We start from the raw sequence: 14,735 nt of genomic DNA on the forward strand, positions 1-14,735 counted from the left end.
GGTGGATGAAGCAAAGACAATGTGGCTGGTCCGTGGTGGTTTTCTTGCAAATGGCGGGTAAATGAGCTGCTCTGATCCTTTACAGTCAGTGACAGCGTGGGGATAAGCTGCCTGCAGACCTGGGGCAGGATCAGAGGTCAGGATGTGGAGAACAGGAGGATCTGCCCTGTGTCTAGACTCTGCTGGCCACCAGGGGACAGTGTCCTGGGAGGGTGTGGTCATATGTGGACAGCTCACACAATTTTTCAGGAGGAGGGGAATATCTTATCTTTGATGTGAACCCCTCCTGATCTTTAAATATTGGCAAGGGATCCACTCTGAAAACCAAATGAAACATCAAAAACCATGAAAACAAGCCCCAAACCAACAGCTCCGCAAAATGCCTTGCAGACCCAACAGAAGGAATCCTGGCGACAAAATTCTACCAAATGGGCCCTAGTTGACTAGCTTGTCCCTTGACGCCTCCTGAGGGTTATGTGACCTTCTAACATACCCTCCAAATACGAGCTTCAGAAAAGATAAGCCCCTTCCACATGGCTGGGTTTATTTTTAAAGCAAGGTTTCCTTGTCTGTGTTCAACTCGATGGGTGGAGAAAATAATTAGAATTGATTTCTCCGCACCCGCTAAGGGAGAGAATAGGAGGCAACTTGCATCTCTATACATGGCAGAAGAGAGAAGAGAGAAAGAAAGAAACTTCCTTCCAATCCATGTCTCATTCCACGATCGTCTTCTCACTTTTTGGACTGTTTTAGTGGTGTCTTTTGATTACAACATTGGTTTGAAGAGACACTAATTGTACCCTGCTTACAATGCTTGTAATTATGCGTATTACATTTTGATTCATTTCCATATGTCAACACCACTCTGAGATGGGAGGGGGGGTGGCTGAGAACCGCTTTTATAATCGGTTATTGTCTATGAAGAAAAAAAAAAATCCGCACAGAACATGAGTGAAGTGTTCTTTGTTGAAATTGGAAATAAGATTATACATAAAAGTCGTCCTCTGACACCCAGAAAATGGACAGTTTAAAATAAATTGCCACTGCTGATCAACAAGATTGCTAGCTCCCTTCTTCCCTTTTACGCTAATGAGGGAAATACTTTTCAAGTCTCTAATAGCAATATGTTTGAGTGCGTCACTTCAATAGCTTTGTTCTTAATAAAAGATGACCCCAGTATCCACCCCCCTCTGCTGAAGACGTTGTCCTACCCCCGACATATTTGTGATTTCAGGCTCCTCAAATAAAAGAGTGAGAGAGGGAAAAAAAAAAAAAAAAAAGGAAAGGAGAGGCGATGGGGGAAGTGACAGGGTGGTAGGGAGAGTGACAGTGTCTCCTTAGCTTGCAAAAAACCCAGAGGCATGGCGACAAGTGGACTCGGAGCCCTTCCGGTCTGAAGGGAGATGACTCTGAACCACAGCCAAAATAAATAGCCGAAACCAAACAGCAGCTTCAAAGAACCTGTGTGTGGACCACACTTCCTCTGAAGACCTTTCCTGAGAGCAAACGCGTCTCGTGCATGAGATGAAAAGACTGAGACTTCTTGGCTGGCGTTTCCTCGCGGTGGCTGAGGCCGATCACTGCTTGGAGCTCTGGAGCCTGAAGTGTGCTGCAGGCCGGCTGCAGATGGCGAATCCTGAAGGTCTGGGTGAGCCGAGACTTGAGTGCTTTAGAGCAGGATTTGCTGAGGGGGCAGAGCCAGAGCGAAAGTGTGCAGCTCTAGGGCAGCCCGCCTCATTTCACCACTTAGACGCTTACACGCTGAGTGTGTGCTGGGTTGTGTCTCATTCCCCCTCCCTCAAAATTCCTATGTTGAAGTCTTAACTCCCGTCCCCTCAGAATGTGACTGTATTTAGAGGTAGGATCTCTAAAGCGGTAATTAAGTTAAAATGGCAGTGCGAGTGGGCTCTGATCCAGTCTGACCATTGTCTTTTTAAGAAGAGGAAATCTGGACACACAGCGAGCCCGTGGTGCACTCGGAGGCAGAGCCACGTAAGGACACAGAGTCGGAGGCCATCTGCAAGCCATGGAGGGAGGCCTTGGGAGAAACCAGCCCTGCTGACAACTTGACGTGGGACTTCCAGCCTCTGGAAGCAAAAGGAATAAAACATGTCTGTTGTTAAAGCCGTGCGGTCTGTGCCATTTGTTACAGCAGCGCTAGCAGACTAATACAGTGGGGGACTGGCCGAAGGCGGGTCATGCCACCCCATCCGTAAACGGAGACCATAAAGCCCTTGTTGCCCTGGGGCCTACTTGCCCACGAGGTGCAGCGGCAGTGTCTCTCGGGGCTTGAGGTCACTGTGTGAGGGGCAGGGCTGAGACTGGGATTCTGCACAGACCTCACCTCTCCCTGCAAACCCATATCCTCAGGAAGGACGATCCCATAGAAACATCTGCAGATGGAAGCCGGGCCAGGGTCGATGGTTCCAGACAGCTGAGGCTGGGCTACAGAGCCCATGCCAGGCACAAGGGCTGAGACGTTTGCCCTCTGCCTGCGACAACAGTCCCGACCCCTGGGGCTGTCCTCACTCCAAGGTCAAGCCTCAGCAGTGGGGCACTGGAGCTGGGACTCTGTTCCTTAGACGAGCCATTCTGAGAGATCCCAGGGGAACTGAGCCCCTGTCCACAGCAGTGACCATGACAACCACCCTCAAAGTGGCCCTGCCTTGTCCCTGCCTCGCTGAGCGGACATTAAAAAAGGTAGAGCCTCCTTAAATAAGTAATATGCATAGTATGCCAGATGGTGCTAGCAGCTGAGGATAAAATGAAGCTGAGTGTGTGGGGTAGAGAGTGACAGGAACTGCTGTTCTGGAGAGGGTGGCCAGGGAAAGCCTCTGATGAGAAGGCACGTGAACAGAGACCAGAGAGGAAGGAGGGAGGGGGTCCTAGGCTGAAGGAAAATGAATGCAAACAGCCCTAAGGTCGCCTGGACTGTGAGCAGTGCTCCAGAGTGGCTGCGGGGAGGCAGTGAGCAAGGGGGCGAGTAAGGGGAGAGGCGAGGGATTCTAGTGTCAAAGAGGTGAGTTGATTTCCCCAAGACTACACAGCAGGGCTTAAGGCTCAGAATCGGGATCTTTCAGATTCACTCTTTTGCATCACACCAAGCACGGACCTCAAAAATGTTGAATGAAAAGGAGACAGAAGGAGGCAGGGAGGCAGAGCAGGAGGAAGGCAGGGAGGGGAGATGGATCAATGGATGAAGGGGTAGGTGAACGGATGGATATAAGGATAGATGATGAATGGATGAAGAGGTAAGTGGAGAGATGGTGTGCAATAAGGAAGAAAGGAAAGATGATGGATGGATGGATGGATGGATGGTAGGAAGGCAAGATGAATGGATAGATGGATGGATAGATGGATGGTAGGAAGGCAAGATGAATGGATAGATGGATGGATGGATGGATGGTAGGAAGGCAAGATGAATGGATAGATGGATGGATGGATGGTAGGAAGGCAAGATGAATGGATGGATGGATGGATAAAAGGTTAAATGGTTGATGGACAGACGGATGAATGGATAACTGGTTGGATATATGTATGGATAAATGGTTAAGTTGATGGATGGATAGACAGATGTAAGGTGGATGAATAAACGGGTGGATGGATCAATGGACAGAGAGCAGGAAGGGACGAATAAGAAGGAAGGAATAAAGACAGGAAGGAAGGATGGTTGGATATATGAATGAATATATGGGTGGGTGGATAAGTGGAAGGATGGAAAAAAATAAGAAAAAAAGAGAAGATGATCGATAGATTGATGTATAGCAGGCAGGAAAGAAGGAAGAAAGGAAAAAAGGAAGGAAGAAGGAAAGAAGGAAGGAATCATGAATGTGTTTAACCCCCATGCTTCCTGCTTTAAATCTGGCCCACTGGCTCATCAGGGGCTGCTGCCTGCACCCCGCCCTGTCTCTGCACCCCTCCCCCAAGCCCCCATGCTGTTAAGCTTGCTGAGCCCTCACCCCAGAAAGGTAATTCTACCCTCTAATTACAGCACTTGTAAAAGTAAGAGAGGGGCTCATTCTTCAGAAATAAATCAATACAAGTTAAAAGGCCATCCTGTTTGTTTCTGTAACAATGCTCTTTAGAAAATTGGGTGCTGTTCCATTTGCTGACGGGTACCCCATCCGTCATCGGCAGCCAGAGTCACATCACATTATGTTGCCAAACATAATATAGCATGATCGGGACGATGCATCAAATTGGAGATTGGCAGGGAAATGAATTTTAGTGGAGAGATCTCACTTGAGAAAATACATAAAGCCAAGAAAGAGCAAAAGCTTAGAGGGAGTTTTCATAATCAGAGATGGGATTTAGAAAGCTCAACAGTGCAGGAATCCCCAAACCAGGAAAATTACACCAATAATGAGATTCAATCAGAAAACAAAGAAACATATTAATAATTAGAGGAGAAGAGAGGACACAACTGTCAGCAGCGTTCCCTCTACTGAGACCTGCACCAACCACATGAGTCAGGTTTTTATTATTCCCATTTATTATTCCCATTTTATGGTAAGACAACCAAGGCTCAGAGAGGCTAAGTGCATTCCCCAAAGTCACACAGCCATTTAGCATCAGAGCCAGGATTCAAAGTCGGATCTGCTGATGGGGGAACCAAAAGCATCAGGTGTGTGGATGAACTGAGGCCTGTTTCTTGGTCAGATGTAAACAGTATAGTTGATTTTCTGAAAGGCTTAGAAACTTACCGGAAGCACCAGAACACCCACATCTCATGCCCTTGCCAAGGAGGGATGGCTGGTCTGAATGTTCCTTCCAGCCATATGGTCCTTTGGGTCTATAAATGAGTGGCACGTACGTTGTGATGGTTCCAGGGAGAGTCATTGCCCTCCGTGGGGAAGTCTGAAGCTCTGCCCACGACTTGTATTTATATTGGCGCTGAGTAGGAGTTTGACTTTGCACCAAGGGGAGGGTTCATGGTTGGCAAGCCCATCCTGGACTTATGGCCCTAGCTGGTCCCCCAGCTCTGCTTATGCTGGGGTTTGGAGGCAGACGGAGGTGGCTGTCAACCAGAGGGTTCACTCTGTCTTGCCCGGACCCTTTCTCTGTCACATCTAAGCAGCTCCTCTCTTGAAGTCACATGGCCTCATTTTCCTGGTGGATCCAAGCTGGTGAGATGCCCATGTGAATTCTAGGGACTCCAGAGCAACCTGAGCACATACTCTGCTTATGGAAATTAGACTTAGTCTCTCCTAATACGTGTAAAGAGAGGAGCATGTTGTGCTTTCGTTAAATCAGAAATCCTCTAGTATCTGAAGTGTAGAGTACAGTGCCAGAATAATAGTGGGGTTAAGTAACTGGGAGCGCAGATTGTTGCTTCTGTACAGGAATGTTCAACCATAGCAGCGCAAAGGAGAGAGTAATTCACTGAGCTAGGATGAAGCAGTGAGGTTCACATTGGGTTTTGATGCACGCATAGGACTTTGGTTGTAGGCATTCCAGGAAAACAGGTTAGTGGACAGAAAGGCAGGAAGAATGGAGTGTTGGGGAATTGTGTAATTTAGGAAGGAGGTGTTCCATGGTTTGCCAGGTGGAAGTGAAGAAAGAATGAAAGATATGTTATAAAACCTTCTTTGGTTAGGTACCACGCCAGTCGCGTCCAACTCTTTGGGACAGCATGGACTATAGCTCACCAGGCTCCTCTGTCCGTGGGATTCTCCAGGCAAGAATACTGGAGTGGGTTGCCATTTCCTCCTCCAGGGGATCTTCCCGACCCAGGGGTTGAACCCACGTCTCTTACGTCTCATGCACTGGCAGATGGGTTCTTTACCACTAGCGCCCCCTAAGGAACCTTAGTTTACTTGTGGGTGGCGCTAAAGACAGAGTCCAGATGCCATGTGCCCAAAACTGCCTTTTCCAAATCTGAAGCTAATTAGCTGAAATGCACCAGCATGTAGGACTGTAAAGATTATTTCCCTCCCTTTCAAAACCTCCTTTCCCTTAAGATGGTAAGAGAGAGCTCTACACTTCAGCAGACAGAAATCGCCTAGGGCATGTGTGGAAATGCAGATTCCTGGGCCACGCCCCCAGAGATTCTTGTCCTGGTGGCCCCTGGACCACTCCTGAAGAAACACCAGTCCCCGCAGACCCTGCACAAGGGGCCCACAAGGACAGAATTCTTTATGTTGCAGCACCCACACCAGGGATTCAAAGGCACTAATAGACATTCCCCAAAGGAGGCACAGTTGTTTCAAGTTGAGAAGAAGGGAGGCGGGGTGGGGGCTCGAGATTTCACAGCGAGTACTTTGTGAAATCACAACGGCATACTTTGCTGTGGAACCGAAGCAGCACCTTATTAAAAAAAGATCAGTGGGGCCCTTGGAATTGATCAGAAGCTATTTCTGTCAATGTCACACACAAAACTGTGTTTGGGGAAGTTTGTAGGCACATATGCTAAATTGAAAGGCTTTGGGGTTTGAAAACAAACAAATGATAAATAAATGAATATATAATAAAATGAAGGAGGAGGAAAATCGCACTTTGATTTGGGAGAGGAGAAATCATAAGAGAAAGGAAAACAGTGTATCCATGCTGTGTGTGTGCTTGGTACCGAACTTGTGCCAAGTTTGGTGGCACATTCATTCATTCATTCACTGAATGAATGAATCAGTGTTGGATAACACATTCCAGGGACAGTCTGAAGCTAGCTGTGCCTACAGCAGGAGCTTAGAAAGGACTGCCTTTCCAGCTCCTAGGTTAGTTTTAGTAGTGGGATAGTTTCCTTTTTAACTGAATTTCAAGAATTCCCTGGTGGTGAAGTGGTTGGACTTTGTGCTTCCAATGCAGAGGGCAAGGGTTTGATCCCTGGTCAGGGAATTAAGATCCCATAAGCCATACAGTGTAACCAAAAAAAAAAAAAAAACCCAGTGAATTGGAAGTTTGGACAGCAGTTTAGATGGCAAGTTCTTCCATCATCAATCTCACTGAGTTCATCGCCTCCTGCACCAGCTGTGGAATACTGAATTACTAGTTTCAAGTCTCAACACTCCTATACTGGTACATTCACACCATTGCCGGGACTTCATAGTGGGGAAGGGTACTTCTCCAACCAGACCTGACCGTGTGAATTGCTTCAGCTCATGGGCTACTATTACCACTCGTGACACCAGCCTTTTGCTATGAGTACTTGATGGTTTTAGGAGCTTGGGAGGCATGTGGGGCAGACCTAGAGCTGAGCCCAGGCCTCAGCAGCCTACAGTACCCCAACCAAGCCTGAGATGCACAAGTGGGACGTCCACACTTGTTGTTTGTCACTGAGATGTCTGTGATTGTTTGTTATGCAGCAGTACTGTGGCCGTAGCTGACTCATACACTGGCTGTGTGACCTTTGGCAAGTCACTTAAGCTTCTTCTGCCTCAGTTTCCTCATTAGTAAAATAGGGAAGAATACTTTATCCACTATAATCAATCTTCCAGAGTTGTTATGAGAATTATAAGGTAGTAACACAAGTCCAGAATTTAGAATTGTGCCTGGCATGTAGTAAGTGTCCAAAAACTTTGGGCAAGTTAATATCATCATTATCATCAACGTCATCATATGTGAAACCATGAAAAATGCCACTTACATTGAAAGAGGAATTCCAGATAGGTTTTACTCGCAATCAGAGTCTGAAGTATTCCAGTTGAAGGAGATGGATTTACTTTATGTTTGCAAGTAATGATTGCATTTCCTGAGGCTTCTCTTGTGCCCAGCCCTGAGCCAAATATTATAGAAGTTATTATTTTGTTGAATCATCAGAACTAGTCTTGCGTGCATGCTTACTCAGTCATGTCCAACTCTTTGCAACCCCGTGGACTGTAGCCCGCCAGGTTCCTCTGTCCATGGGACTTGCCAGGCAAGAATACTGAAGTAGCTTGGCATTTCCTCCTCCAGGGGATCTTCCCAACCCAAATATTGAACCCAAGTTTCCTACATCTCTTGCTTTGGCCGGCGGATTCTCTAGCACTGTGGCACCTGGAACTAGTCTATCTGTAGATAAAGAGAGTGAGGTTCAGAGAGCTAATTCCCCCAGATAAGTAGTGGTGGAGCTGGGATTGCAGTTGATGGAAACTGCACAGCCTTAAGCTCCATGCTTACAGCTAAAGATTTCCACTTACTTTACAGATGAGGAAACTCAGGCTCAGAGAAGGGAGGCATGTTGCCTGCCGTCACACAGCTGGTAAATGGCAGAATCAGCTTCCTTTAGATATTATCAGCTCTGTGAGATGAGAGGAAATCTCTGTGCAGGGGGAAGACATGGAGATAGAAGCTGGTTTCAGGGGGACCAAGGAGGTATACTTGAGGTTGGATATAAAAAGGAAGCTCCCTTAATTGATATCACAGAGGTGGTGCCGTGCTGGGCTTGTGTGTGCCAAGGGCACCCGAGTGTATGTTCCTGGACCAACTGCTGGAAAATGTGCAAACACAGAACTGTTTGCCCTGCAGAGCCGCGCGGTGTGCAGACGGGAGTTGCTTAGCTATGGAATCCTGCAGGGCTCGTCGGCCGTGACTCACCCCCTCCACAAGGCTGGCCTGGTCATTCTGGGTGGGGTCAGGAGTGCATGGGTTGAACGTGGCATTTCTGCCTTCCAAAGGACCCGTCGGAGCTGCCGCCTGGACACCTCTCCCTCGACTGTATCTTCTCTCCCATCGAGTTTTCAGAAACGTGGCTGAGGCAGGGTCCTGGCAGAAATAATGAGAGAACAAAGAGAAAGGAACATCGACAGGGTGCCCACTGCATGCCAAGCCCTGGCTGAGTGAGTCACATGTGTCATAAACGCCTGCTCTTCAGAGGCTCATCCCAGAGCTCCACAGAGCTGGTTAGCAATGCAGAACCTACAGGTCCCAGACCTGTTGAATCAGAAGCTTCATTTTAACAAGACCCCCGGTGAGTCATGTGCTCATCCTCCCTGTTAAAAATCCTCATTGTCTCCCTTGCAATGTAAGCCCTCCAAACCCCTGTTTTAGGGGGAAACTGAGCTTAGAGCTGTGAGAATTTCTGACGGTCTCCCAGGGAGGAAGAGGCTGCACCACCATCTGCCCTTGACTCTATCTGACCGCAGAGTCTGTGGTCTTTGGGTCACCTTGCACGCAGAAAGGCTGTGAGTTCTGTGTTTTCAGGACCGTAACAGAGAAAAACAGCAGAGTGGAACCAGCTTTGTCAGTGGCTCAACTCTGCCACCAACTTGCTATGATGTTTCTCTAGGACTCAATTTTCGTCATCTGTCAAATGGGGGCCGGGAAGTTCTGATTCTAGGATTGCAAAGGGAATGTGCCAGGGGCCTCTTCCATCTCCATGTGGGGTTGCACCGTACCCACCCTCCCACCTCAGGGAACCTCCTGGAAGCCACTCACACAGCCCGCTGAGACTCTGGGCGCTAGCCATCTCCCCGTCACACAGAACTGCCTGGCGAGCCTCAAACACTACACAAAATCACAGGCAACAGGGCAGAAAACCCAATTATTCTCAGCTGTTACACTGCTTAATTTAATATTTCCAACGGGTTCCTTGAGCTGCTTCTCAAGAATGAAACGCATATTTGGGCTCTGTCACAAAACATTACATTTTGTCAAGGCGATCCATTTCGCTGCGGTAATTTGTAAGTGCCCGCCAGCCCCCGTGTAGTCTGGGGGTTTCACCGTGCCTTCGGGGACGAGAGGCCAGAAAACGGGGATCTCTGCCGCATCAGGTGGAGACAGTACATTGACAGGCCCTGCCGTGGCCTCTGACTTTCTGACTCTCCAAAGAAAGAGTTTGAAGAAAACCAATAGACCCGGGAGTGCCTTTGCTACTGGAATGACAGCAGCAGGCCCTGGGGTTTGGGCAGGGGCATTGCTGATAAAGGATAATTCTTTAAAAAAAAAACGTTACAGGGGCAACAGAGGATGAGATGTTTGGATGGCATCACGGACTCAGTGGACATGAGTTTGAGCAAACTCCGGGAGATGGTGATGGACAGGGAAGCCTGGTGTGCTGCAGTCCATAGAATCACAACGCATTGGGCAAGACTTAGGGACCGAACAACAACATTCATTTATTTATTTTTGGCCACACTGGGTCTTCATTGCAGTGCTCGGGCTTATCCTTGTGGCGGCCTCCCTTGTTGCAGAGCACGGGTGCAGAGCACGGGCTTCACTAGTTGTGGTACGTGGGTTTGGTTGCCGAGAGGCCACGTGGGATCATCCAGGACCAGGGATCGAACCTGCATCCCCTGCATTGGCAGGCGGATTCTTAGCCACTGGACCACCAGGAAGTCCAAGGATAATTCTGTTTTTAACCTATTTAAAAAGGTTACACAAATAGTTATGCCTAGGCATTGAAGAAAAAAAATTTAAGATAATAAGAACAAAAGAAGAAAGCACCTACAAATTCTCACCTAGAGATGAAGATGAGTTTTGTTAACATTTGGTTACACATGTATGCTTTTAAAGTGGTTTAGAAACACTGTGCCGGAGAAGGCGATGGCACCCCACTCCAGTACTCTTGCCTGGAAAGTACTCCAGTACTCATCCCATGGATGGAGGAGCCTGGTAGGCTGCAGTCCATGGGGTCGAGAAGAGTCGGACACGACTGAGCGACTTCACTTTCACTTTTCACTTTCATGCATTGGAGAAGGAAATGGCAACCCACTCCAGTGTTCTTGCCTGGAGAATCCCAGGGACGGGGGAGCCTGGTGGGCTGCTGTCTATGGGGTCGCACAGAGTGGGACACGACTGAAGCGACTCAGCAGCAGCAGCAGAAACACTGTGCCCAGTGCACAACCAAGTGGGATCCCGTTTCACATACTAATTCAGATTTGATCCTTGAAATAAAACTTTAGACTCACAGGAGGTTGCCAGAAGGTTACAGAGGGTCCCTGTGTTCCCTTCTACTCGTGGTGACATCTGTGTACCTACCGTACATACTTGATTACAACCAGGAAGCTGACACTCTGCGTACTGCTTTGTTATCTGCCTTCTCCACTTAACACTTTGCCGTGAGATTAAATCCTGGTTCTGCCCCTTTCTACCCATGGGATCTTGGTCATGAGACTTTACTTTCCAATCTGTAAAATGGATTCATAAATGAAGCATTAACTCATGGCAGTCTTGTGAAAATTAAATAATATGATGCACAGTGCATGACCCATACAAAGTGTTTAGAAGAAGCAGATACCATCTGTGCACATAGGATTTTATGTTTGTCTTGTCCCTTCACATCTCAGAGGTCTGGGAAGGTGCGTGAGCTGTGCTGGCTGCTAAGAGTGGGGAAGGGCTGAGAAGGCAGGACCCCTGTTTCTCCTAAGTAACCATGGTTAGCATTTAAAAAAAAATCTACTCAATGTATTTGAACTTTGTATGTAAAATTTGGTTTTAGGAAAAAGAAGAATTTGGGGGTTTTTGAAAAGGAGGAATTCCGAAGGTTTTCCTGATCCCAAACAGCTATGAAGGATTTTATTGCATGGAAGCCCTGTTTCTTTACTTCATCGATGCCCTTCTGTTGCAAGCTTAGGCTGTTTCTGATTTGTTGCTAATATAAACAGCTCTTAAAGGAACATATTTGTGCGCCTATCCTTGTGTGTGCATGCGTGCTAAATTGTTTTAGTCATATCTGACTCTTTGCCACCCTGTGGACTGTAGCCCTGCAGGCTTCTCTGTTCATGGACTTCTCCAGGCAAGAATACTGGAGTGAGTAGCCATTCCCTTCTCCAAGGGATCTTCCTGACCCAGGGATCAAACCTGGGTCTCCTGCATTGCAGGCAGATTCTTTACCATCTGAGTCACCAGCGAAGCCCCAGGGAATCTTTTTATCAAAAAAACATCTTATGAAGCTGTTATCTCATGGGATTCCTTTAAGGGACACTGTGGCCAGGCACCTATCCCCATATGTAACTTTCCCCGACACTCATGGAACTCTTGAGCGAGGCCAGGCATTGTGCTGAGCACTCTATACGTGTAGCTTGTTACTTAATCCTAAAGAGGTGCCTGAGGACGGCCCAGTGGCGCAGTGGTAAAGCCTCCAGCTGCCAGTACAGGACACTCAAGGGATACGGCTTTGATCCCCGGGTCAGGAAGACCTCCTGGAGAAGGAAATGTCAATATTCTTGCCTGGGAAATCCCATGGACAGAGGGACCTGGTGGGCTATAACTCATGGAGTCACAAAGAGTCAGACATGACAGTACACACACACACACACACACAAGATGCCTGAACTGGTGAATGATTGTGCAAGAGTGAAGCAGTGAGGGGTGGGCATCCTTCAGGGTCCCAGCAGGGATTGGATGGCTCACTCAAAGGAGCTGAGGTGGTGGGGAAGAGGTAGGTACAACCAGAGAGCTGTCGCCATCCCTGGAGCAAAGCGGACAAGGCCAGGGGGCGATAGCCGCAGAGAACTGAGAAGAGCGGACAGGGAGGCCTGGCGTCTGCAGTCCCCGGGGTCGCAAGGAGACAGAAACGACTGAGCGATTGAACAAGAGCCATCGACAAGCCGTCAGACAGGTGCTGGAGCGCAGCCCACGGCCGACCTGCAGCCAGGGAGCCGTCCACGGTCTCCTCTCTGCTCCTCCCACCCGTCTCTTCCGATGCCTCTCATGGACTGGGCTGACCTGGGAGCAGGAGGGACGGGACCAGAGCACCTCCAAGCAGCTCGGCTTCCCTGGGCGCAGAGCAGGGAGGAGGTGGATGGGGGTGGTTGAGGGGAAATGGGACTCAACCCGCCGCGCTTAGGAGTGAGCTAGCGAAGGACTGGTGGAGGGAAGCAGCTGTCTCCCTGGGATCCAGCCCCCCCTCTCCCCAGGAGCCACCCTGCCCTTCCTACTCCAAGCACCACCCAGGACCCAGGCTGGGGGTCAAACCCTCCTTAGCTTCCCTCATTATCCCATCAGATCGGGGCTGTCATTAGCCCCCAGCGCTGAACAAAGGGCCCTCGCCCAGGCGGCCATATCCATGGGGCTAATTAATTGGATTAATGGTAGAGCAGCCCACACTGGGTCTGGCTCGGATAATTTCAATGAACGCTGAACACCAATCCCCAAAGTCATTGGAATATGGATGAGGCAAATTGAGTTAAAATTGAGGAGATTGCTGCATTCATTAGCCCGCCCACCCTCTGAAGTTGCTGGTTAATATGCAAACTATTAATATGCAAATCAGTGCAAATGAAAAAAAAAAAAGAAGTGTGATTTCCCCACACATGCACACTTTTTTTTTTTTTAATTCGGCTATCCATGGGCAGCTGCTCCCTGTGAAAGGGAGAGGCAAGGCGTGTGAGTGTGGGTCTCCAAGGCAGGGGAGACCGGGAGCTTTCATGTCAGAAATTAATTAAAAGCAACGGCAGGGACACAGCACACCTTTATCAGCCTGCAAACATGTGTTAGAGTAAGTGAGGCAAAGTGGGGGAACTCAACTCCCCAGGGTGGCAGAGGGTAAGATTTGCTTTTCACCTGGGAGTTGCTCCCTGGCAGACTTGCTGGTGGGCAAGAGGGTCTGTTTGGGTTGGGCTATTAAAATTTTTTTATTTGTGTGTGTGCTTGCTTTATTTCAACATATTTTATATATTTATTTCAACATATATATTCAATTATATATATGTGTGTGTGTGTGTGTGTGTGTTAGTTGCTCAGTCATATCCAATTCTCTGTGACCCCGTGGACTGTACCTCGCCAGGCTCCTCTGTCCATGGGATTCTCCAGGCAAGAATACTGGAGTGGGTTGCCATTCTCTTCTCCAAGGGATCTTTCCAACCCAGGGATTGAACCCAGGTCTCCTGCATTGCGGGCAGATTCTTTACCATCTGAGCCACCAGGGAAGCCCATATATGTATTATATACACTTATATAATATATATATGCTTAGGGAAGCCCATGTGTGTATACACACAAACATTTGCATGTGTGAATATGCATATATACATATACACACTCCATAAGCAATATATGTTCATCTAGAAATATGAAGAAACAGTCAAAGCTTAGTTATCTGGGGGGGGGGTGGTAGTTTAGTGGCTAAGTTGTATCCAACTCTTTGAGACCCTATGGACTGTAGCCTGCCAGGCTCTTCTGTCTATGGGATTCTTCAGGCAAGAATACTGGAGTGGGTTGCCATTTCCTTCTCCAGGGGATCATCCCAACTCGGGGATTAAACCTGCATCTACTGTATTCTAGGTGGATTCTTTACCACTGAGCTACCAGGAAAGTCCCCAAGTTATCTTGGGTTAGAACCAAAAGTTAAGTCAAATTAAAAAGTTGCTGGAAGCAAGGAATCATTTTTTAAGTGCTGCGTTCCTATGTTAAATATTGTTCTTCACCTTAAATTAGTTGACTCTTCAATCAGGGATATAGGCATATATGTCAGATTATAAAGTTAAAGAAAGAAAATGAAAAAGAGGAGGCAGAGTCAGCCATGTGTCTCCATCCCTCCTTCTCCGTATGCCTGTCACCCAGTCCTCTTCCTTAGAGGCAACGATGCTGCTCTTCCCTAAATATCCCATGTGCATGGAAGCAATTATACTCATGTATTTTATAATATATAAGTACGAGAAAGTGTTAATTGCTCAGTTGTGTTTGACTCTTTTGTGACCCCATGGACTCATCCCTCTGTCCATGGGATTTCCCAGGTAAGAATATTGCATTATAAATAAATAAAATAAAACGGCAAGTGGATTGCCATTTCCTTCTCCAGGGTATCTTCCTGACCCAGGGATTGAACCCACGTCTCCTGCATCTCCTGCATTTGTGGGCGGATTCTTTATCACTGAGCTACC

The 14,735-nt window shown here is 47.9% G+C and overlaps 1 long non-coding RNA gene across 1 annotated transcript; it reads left to right on the forward strand.

The window, feature by feature from the left end:
- Positions 1 to 1,352: 1,352 nt before the first annotated feature.
- LOC139176858 (uncharacterized) lies at positions 1,353 to 2,124 on the forward strand. Its single transcript, XR_011561337.1, has 2 exons — positions 1,353 to 1,642; positions 1,939 to 2,124. It is a non-coding gene; the product is annotated as an uncharacterized lncRNA (long non-coding RNA).
- Positions 2,125 to 14,735: the final 12,611 nt, after the last annotated feature.

This window comes from Bos indicus, chromosome 17 (assembly GCF_029378745.1).
Source record: "Bos indicus isolate NIAB-ARS_2022 breed Sahiwal x Tharparkar chromosome 17, NIAB-ARS_B.indTharparkar_mat_pri_1.0, whole genome shotgun sequence".
Lineage (NCBI taxonomy): Eukaryota > Metazoa > Chordata > Mammalia > Artiodactyla > Bovidae > Bos > Bos indicus.